This window comes from Dipodomys merriami, unplaced genomic scaffold, assembly GCF_024711535.1.
Source record: "Dipodomys merriami isolate MVZ:Mamm:240054 unplaced genomic scaffold, mDipMer1.0.p SCAF_21, whole genome shotgun sequence".
Lineage (NCBI taxonomy): Eukaryota > Metazoa > Chordata > Mammalia > Rodentia > Heteromyidae > Dipodomys > Dipodomys merriami.
In genome coordinates, this window is record NW_027203493.1 from 603 (window position 1) to 9,194 (window position 8,592).

Genomic DNA, 8,592 nt, shown 5'->3' on the forward strand with positions numbered 1-8,592 from the left:
AGAAACAACTAGCTCCAGGGTGAGTACCCCACAGGGAACAGTGTATCCCTCAAGGGCAACCAGTCTGGGAATCCCCAGACCCTGACCCAGACTCCCTACCCCAACACCTGGACCACAGGACCCATTAAAACTGGTAACTGTTTGAGAACTCTACCAGCCCAAGGAGCACACTCCACTGGCCAGGCTAGAGCAAGAACGCCCCTGGAAGGGAGTTTAAATGCCCAAGCCAGGAACAGCGCCCCTGGGCCAAGACACACAACAGTATAAGAAATTTGAACTGTGTACCTCAGGCTGCATAATGTAGGTGCTAGACACAGCAGCAGAGGCCCAACCAGTGAGCCTCAGGCAATGGGGCCGGACCAAGCCTGGGGATCCAGTGCCTGAACAATACAACCAACTCCTCCCAACTGAAGTCAAAAGCTGAGCATAGGCCTCAGCAGAGGGGAGAAAAACAGGGAACTGTACCCCCTGTGAAGCACGCCTGTGACAACAAAAGACCTGGGGGCTCCGGACAAGAGAAGCCCAAAACCCACCAGAACCCGATCCATATTTTCTAGGCTGGGAATTGGACAACACTGGCCGCCAGCACCTGATAATAGGCAGGAGCTCAGGCTGGTAAGATGGCTTAGCAGTAGAGTGCAAGTCTTGGGTGCATGAGGCCCTGGATCTGATTCCTCAGCACCACATAAGCAGAAAGGGCCAGAAGTGGTGCTGTGGCTCAAATGGTAGGGTGCCAGCCCTGAGCTGAAGAGCTGAGGGACAGCACCCAAGCTCAGAGTTCAAGCCCACAACCCGCCAAAAAAAAAAACCATTAGGAGCCCATAGCAGACTCCAGCATCTGGGAGAGTGCATCCAGAACATCCGATCTTGCCAAGAGCACGCGTAGGAGCAAACACAAGCAGTCTAGGCTGCTCAACCCTTCCAAAGGTAGGAATTGCCAGTGATCTACAGCAGAGAGCCGAGAATCCTATGTAGGTCAAACCAGCAGCTGGAGGTAGGCCCCCAACAGAACCCAGATCAGGTACAGACTCTCTACCAGTACAGAAACAGCAACCAAGCAAAGACAGACACACCAAAACAAAATTTCAGATTAGTCTCCAATAATCCCTGAACCCCCATGTGAAAATCACAGAGAAAAATTACAAGGTTTATCAACACCCAGGATAGCAAGCTATCCCCAAGAGCCAACAGCCACGCAGGGAAAGCCACAGTGGGAGCAAAGCAGGAATGGAAGACAAAACCTACATCCAAGCGATGCTAGAGGCAATGACTCAAGAAATAAAGCAAGAAATAGACCAGAAATTGAAAGAGCACAGGGATGAACTATCAAAAGAGATGCAGGATATCAAACAGGAGATGCATGCAAATAAAGAGGCTACACACACTTCACTAAGAAGTGAGATAGGTGCCAAAATAGAGGCAGTACATACCTCATTAAGAGGTGAGATCAGTACTTTGAGAACCAACATCGAATCCATAAAGGAGTCCATTTCCTCCATGCAAACCATAATGGAAGCCACAGTTAAAAGAGTGAATGAAATGGAATGTAGAGTATCAGATACAGAAGACAGAATACACCCACTGAACCAAAAAATGATAGATATGGAAAATTCACTCAAATTATGCCAAAGGGAAATTCAAGAGCAAGCAGATAGTGCCAAGAAATAGAGTGGATGAAGAAGGTGAGGAATATCATAGCAAGGGAATACAACACCTATTCAACAAGATAATCGGTGAAAATTTCCCCATCTCAAAAAAGAACATCTTACCTACATAACAGAAGCATATAGAACACCTTACAAGCAAGATCCCAGGAGAAACTCTTCTTGACACATTATAGTAAAAAATGATAGATCTGAATAATAAGGGAACAATCTTGCATGCAGCAAAAATGGAGAAGGAGCTATACTACAATGGGGAAAAAATCAGAATCACTGCAGATCTCTCCACACAAACACTGAATGAAATAAAGGCCTGGGAAAGTACCACTCGAGCCCTGAGAGCCAATAACTGCCACCCCAGACTGATATACCCGGCAAAGCTAGCATTCACATTCCATGGAGAACTGAAAACTTTTAATAGCAAAGAAAAACTAAATGAATACATAAAAATTAAGCCATCATGACAAAGAACACTAAGAGGAGGGACACAACCTGAAGAAAGCAACCAGGAACTGGGACCTGCACCCAGACAGGCATTAATCAAAGTCTAACTGAGCAAGCACAGGAGGAAAGGAAAGAAGAAAAACGGAGGAAAACAGGGAATGACAGGGACCACAATGCATCTCATCTCTCTATACTATCTCTTAATATTAATGGGCTTAATTCGCCAATCAAAAGAAAAAGAACTGCAGACTGGAACAGAAAACATGACCCATCCATCTGTTGCCTACAGGAGACCCACCTCTCAGCCAAACATACAAACACACTCAGAGTAAAGGGTTGGAAAAGGATCTACCAATCAAATGCTCCCAGTAAGAAAGCAGGTGTAGCTATCCTGATATCTGACAAAATAAACTTTTCATTAAAATCAGTACAGAAAGACAAGGACAGACACTACATATTAATACAGGGAACAATCCAAGAGGAGGATATTACCATCATCAACTTATATTCCCCAAACATTGGTGCACCCAGATATGTTAAGAAAATACTCTCAAACTTACAAAATAAAATAGATCCCAATACGATAATACTAGGAGACTTTAACACCCCACTCTAAACAAAGGACAGGTCTTACCAACCAGAGGATTGGCAAAGAAGCTCCCGAATAAAGTGAGGCCATACTTCAAGCATAATTAACTGACATCTACTAAGTATTTCACCCAAAAACAACACAGTACACATTCTTCTCAGCAGCTCATGGAACTTTCTCCAAAATAGACCATATCATAGTTCATGCAAGGAACTTAAGCAGATACAAAGGGATCGACATAATCCCCTGTGTCCTATCTGACCACAATGAAACCAAGCTAGTTCTCAATAACGAAGCATATCACAGAAATGTCTCTAATACATGGAAATTGAACAACACACTCCTTAGCAATGCCTGGGTAATGGAAGAGATCAAAGAAGAAATAAAAAATTTCCTACAACTCAATGAAAATGAAAACTTGTGGGACACAGCAAAGGCAGTCCAGAGGGAGAAATTTAATGCCCTCGGTGCCCACATCAAGAAAATAGAGACAGACCAAGCAAATAATCTCATGTTGCAATTAAAACAGCTAGAAAAAACATGAAAAAATGGAACCTAAACTTACTAGATGGAGCCAGATAACCAAATTAAGAGCAGAGATTAATCAATTAGAAAATCAGAAAACTACAGCCAATTTTAAACAAACAAAAACCTGGTTCTTTGAAAAACTAAATAAAATTGATGGACCGTTGGCAAGATTAATTAAAAAATGAAGAGAGGAAACCCATCTTAACAGGATTAGGGATGCCACAGGAAAAATCACAACATGTACCCAAGATATCCAAACAATCTTAACAGACTACTTTCAAAAGTTATACTCTCTAAAAGAAGAAAACCTGGCAGAAATGGATGCATTTTTAGAGAAATACAAGTTGCCCAAACTGAGCAAAGAAGAAGTAAATCAATTAAACAAGCCAATATCCTAAAACGAGATACAGGAAGCTATCAAAAGTCTTCCAACAAACAAAAGCCCAGCACCAGATGGATTCACAGCAGAATTCTGTAAGCCCTTTAAAGAAAAATTAATACCCATACTCCTCAAGCTCTTCAGAGAAACAGAGATGGAAGAAGCTATCCCAAACTCATTCTACAAAGCCAATATCACACTCATCCCCAAACCAGGCAAAGACCCAACCAAAAAAGAGAATTACAGGCCAATTTCCTTGATGAACACAGATGCAAAGACCCTTAACAAGATTCTAGCTAACAGAATCCAGAAACACATTAAAAAAGAACCATACACTATGACCAGGTAGGCTTCATCCCAGAGATGCAGGGATGGTTTAACATGCTTAAGTCAATAAATGTAATCCAACACATCAACAGAGCTGAGGTCAAGAATCACATGATTATCACCACAGATGCAGAAAAGGTCTTTGACAACATTCAACACTCATTCATGCTAAAAGCTCTGGAGAAAATAGGAATAGAAGGAACATTTCTTAAAACAATAAAAGCCATTTATGACAGACCAATAGCCAATATTATACTTAATGGGGAAAAGCTACAACCAATTCTCCTAAAATCAGGAACCAGGCAAGGATGCCCACTTTCTCCACTCCTCTTCAATATAGTCCCCCAAACCTTAGCCAGGGCAATAAGGCAAGAAAAAGACATTAAAGGGATCCACATAGGGAAAGAAGAAGTTAAACCATCCGTTTTTGCAGATGACATGATACTATACCTTCACCATCCCAAAAACTCCATCCCCAAATTCTTAGAAATCATAAATCAATTCAGCAAAGTAGCAGGATACAAAATCAAACCACAAAAATCAGTTGCCTTCCTGTACACTGACAATGTACAAGAAGAGAGGGAAATAAAGGGAGCAACCCCATTCACAATAACCTCCCAAAAAATAAAATATTTAGGAATTAACCTAACCAAAGATGTAAAAGAACTATTTAATGAAAACTATAAAAAGGTAAAGAAAGAAATTGCAGAAGACACTAGGAAATGGAAAGACCGCCCATGCTCTTGGATAGGCAGACTTAATATAGTGAAAATGGTAATACTGCTAAAATTAATATATAAATTCAATGCAATTCCTATTAAAATCTCAATGACGTACATCACTGAAATACAGAAAACAGTCCAAAAATTCATATGAAACAACAAAAGACCTAGAATAGCCAAAACAATTTTAGGGAATAAAGACAACAAGGGAGGGATATCCATGCCGAACTTCAAACTCTATTATAGAGCTATAATAACAAAGACAACATGGTACTGGCATAAAAACAGAACTGAAGACCAATGGAATAGAAAAGAAGATCCAGGGCTGGGAAGGTGGCTCAGTGGTAGAGTGTTTGCCTTGCATGCATGAGGCCCTGGGTTCGATTCCCCGGCACCACATAAGCAAAAAGGAAAAAAGCTGGAAGTTGCTCTGTGCCTCAAGTGGTAGAGCGCTACCCTTGAGCTGAAGAGCTGAGAGACAGCGCCCAGGCCCATAGTTCAGGCCCGCAACTGGACCCCAAAAAAATTAAAAACTTAAAAAAAAAAGAAGATCCAGAAATATATCCACAGGCTTACAGTCAGCTGATATTTGACAAAGGAGCCAAAGACATACAATGGAAGAAACACGGCCTCTTCAACTACTGGTGCTGGGAAAACTGGGCGTGCACATGCAGAAAAGAAAAGTGTGGGCTGGGAAGGTGTGTCAGTGGTAGAGTGCTTGCCTTGCATGCCTGAGGCCCTGGGTTCGATTACTCAGCACCACATAAGCAAAAAGAAAAAAGCCGGAAGTGGTGCTGTGGCTCAAGTAGTAGAATGCTAACCTTGAGCTGAAGAGCTGAGGGACAGTGCCCAGGCCCAGAGTTCAGGCTCCAGGACCAGATCCCCCCCCCCCCCCAAAAAAAAAGAAAGAAAAAAGAAAACTAAAAGTGGATCCCAGCCTATCACCATGCACCAAAATCAACTCAAAATAAAGATCTTAACATTAAACATAAATCTCTGAAACTACTGCAGGACACAGTAGGAGACACACTTTAACTTACAGGCACAGGAAGGAACTTCCAGAACAGAGTCCCAGGGTCAGAACAAATTGGAGAGAGACTCAACAAATGGGACTACCTTAATATAAAAAGCTTCTGCAAAGCTAAATCTATTGCAACCAAGCTAGAAAGACAACCAACTAATTGGGAAAAAATGTTTACCAGCAATATATCAGACAAGGGGTTAACATCCGGTATATACATGGAACTCAAGAAACTAATCCCTCCCAAACCTAACAAACCAATTACAAAATGGGCAACGGAACTAAAGAGGGACTTCTCAGATAAAGAAATAAAAATGGCAAAGAAACACATGAGGAAATGTTCACCATCCCTGGCTGTGAAGGAAATGCAAATAAAGACAACCCTGAGATACCACCTTACCCCAATCAGAATGTCCCACATCCACAAGTCAGCCAACGACAAATGCAGGAGGGGATGCGGAGAAAGACGAACCCTATTACACTGCTGGTGGGAATGTACACTTATACAACCACTTTGGAAAGCAGTCTGGAGGGTCCTCAGAAAGCTAAAGATTGACTTCCCTTATTAGCCAGTAATACCACTTCTAGGCATCTATCCTGAACAACAGGAACCAACATACAAGGACACATGCACCTCCATGTTTATTGCAGCACTGTTCACAATAGCTAGGATATGGAAACAACCCAGATGCCCCACCACAGATGAATGCATCCAAAAATTGTGGTATCTATACACAATGGAATATTATGCAGCCATTAGAAATGACAAAATAATGGCATTTGCAGGGAAATGGATGGAGCTAGAAGAAATCATGTTGAGCGAGGTAAGTCAAAAGCAATGAGACAAACGGTACATGGTCTCCCTGATAACTGGATGTTAAATCCAAAATGTTAGGTGATACACCAAAATTAACAGGACTTAAGAAACAAAGAACTTCCACACATCTGGTCAAACCACTACTAAATAACCCCATGCTGCTGATCACATGTATGGTGTATATGTGTACACCATTATATGTTATAGACCATGATAGACAATTTGCTCCAAGAAAGTTAGAATGAGTTTGTGCCTTTAAATGAGCATCATTATCCCACAATACTGTGAAATTTGGGAAATTATGTAATCACTTAATTACAGTTTTAAAAAAACACCAGAAAACTAGAAGTGGTGCTATGGCTCAAGTGGTAGAGCATGAGCCTTGAGCTGAATTGTTCAGGGACAGCTCCCAGGTCCAGAGCTCAAGCCTCACCAATGACCAAAAAAAAAAAGAGAGAGAGAGAGAGAGAGAGAGAGAGAGAGAGAGAGAGAGAGAGAGATCTTTCATGCAGTTGTTTCTAACATATTTATAAGATTATATCTTTGTTGCCTTGTATGTCCCTCACCCATGCTATAACCCCCGCTTTTACTATATATGATGTTGGTATATGTGGAGGGGAAGGGAAAAAACAAAATTTTCAAACAATGATACAGGAGGACCCATTGCAACTATGAGATGTACAAGTCGTTATGTAGCAAAACCAACTTTACAACTTTGGTGGGGGGAACAGGGAGGGGGAAGGGAGGATACGAAGAGATGGGAAGGGGAAACAAAGGAGGAGGCTACAATGCTTGATAAGAAATGTGCTCATTATCTTGCCCATGTAATTGTAACCCCTCTGTACAGTACTTTCACAATTAAAAAGAAACACAAAAAAAGAAGACATTTAGAGAAATTTTAATTTGTATTGTACAAACTTAGACAATAGTGGGATCTGATGAACTGATGTATTCACAATTACAAAATAAAAAACGAGTATCTTTTCTATGTAACAACAATAAGCCATCTACGAAAAAAGCCAAAAGACCAATTTCATTCTCAATGGCTTTCTCAAACTAAAATATTTAGGATTAAACTTGACCAAAGAAGTTAAAGACCTCTACAATGAAAGCTATAAAACCTAAAAGAAAGACATTGAAAGCCAGGTATGGTGACTCATACTCCTAGCTACTCAAGAGACTGAGATCTGAGGATCAAAGCTGTACCCCAGCCTGGGAAGGAAAGTCCATAGACACTTACCTCCAATGAACCTGTAAAAAGCTGGTGTGAAGCTGTGGCTCAAATGATAGGGTGCTAGCTTTGAGCAAAAAGCTAAGGGAGATTAATCAGTCTCTGAGTTCAAGCCCAATGCTGGCAAGAAAGGAAAGGAAGGGAAGGGTGTGAAAAGAAGGGAAGACAGAGGGAGGAGGAAAGGAGGGAGGGAAGGAAGGAGAACCAAGCATGTGATATTTGTCTTTCTGAGACTGGTTTTTATTTTTCTGTTTGGGGTGGTAGGGGTGGGGGAGTGCATGCATGTGTGTGTGCCAGTCCTGGGACTTGAAAAAGTTCAAGGGAAGGGCACCGTCCCTTCTCTTAGTTTTTTTTCTCTCAAGGTAGGCATTCTACTACTTGAGTCACACTTCCACTCCCAACATTGGAGATGAGAATCTCATAGACTTTCATAGTGGCCGTGCTGGCGTAGTCTCCTGAGCTTCTAGGAATACAGGCCTGAACCCCCGCCACAGGGCTCTTGGATTCCTTTAAGTCAGGTTTTCTCTCCCCCACTACCCCACCTCAATTTCACAGGCTTAAGATTCCATAGTATTTATTTCTACTGGACTATGCGTGGTGTCCCTACTTCAGCTTGCTTTTCCTACTTGAGCTCTGGACCTTCTGTCAGTGAGGAGAGACACTGACTTTCCTCTCAGCAATCTGCCATCTTGCCTCTATCTCCTTATTTATGCATTCTTACATCTCCTAGTAGCCTCTTAGTAACATCTCTTACTCGTACTAGATTTCATTTTGACATGTCCATTTATGCATATGATGTATCTTGATTAGAATAACTCCATGTATCACTCTTCATCCCTCCCTCTCTCCCTCTCTAAAGCACTTGCAACAACC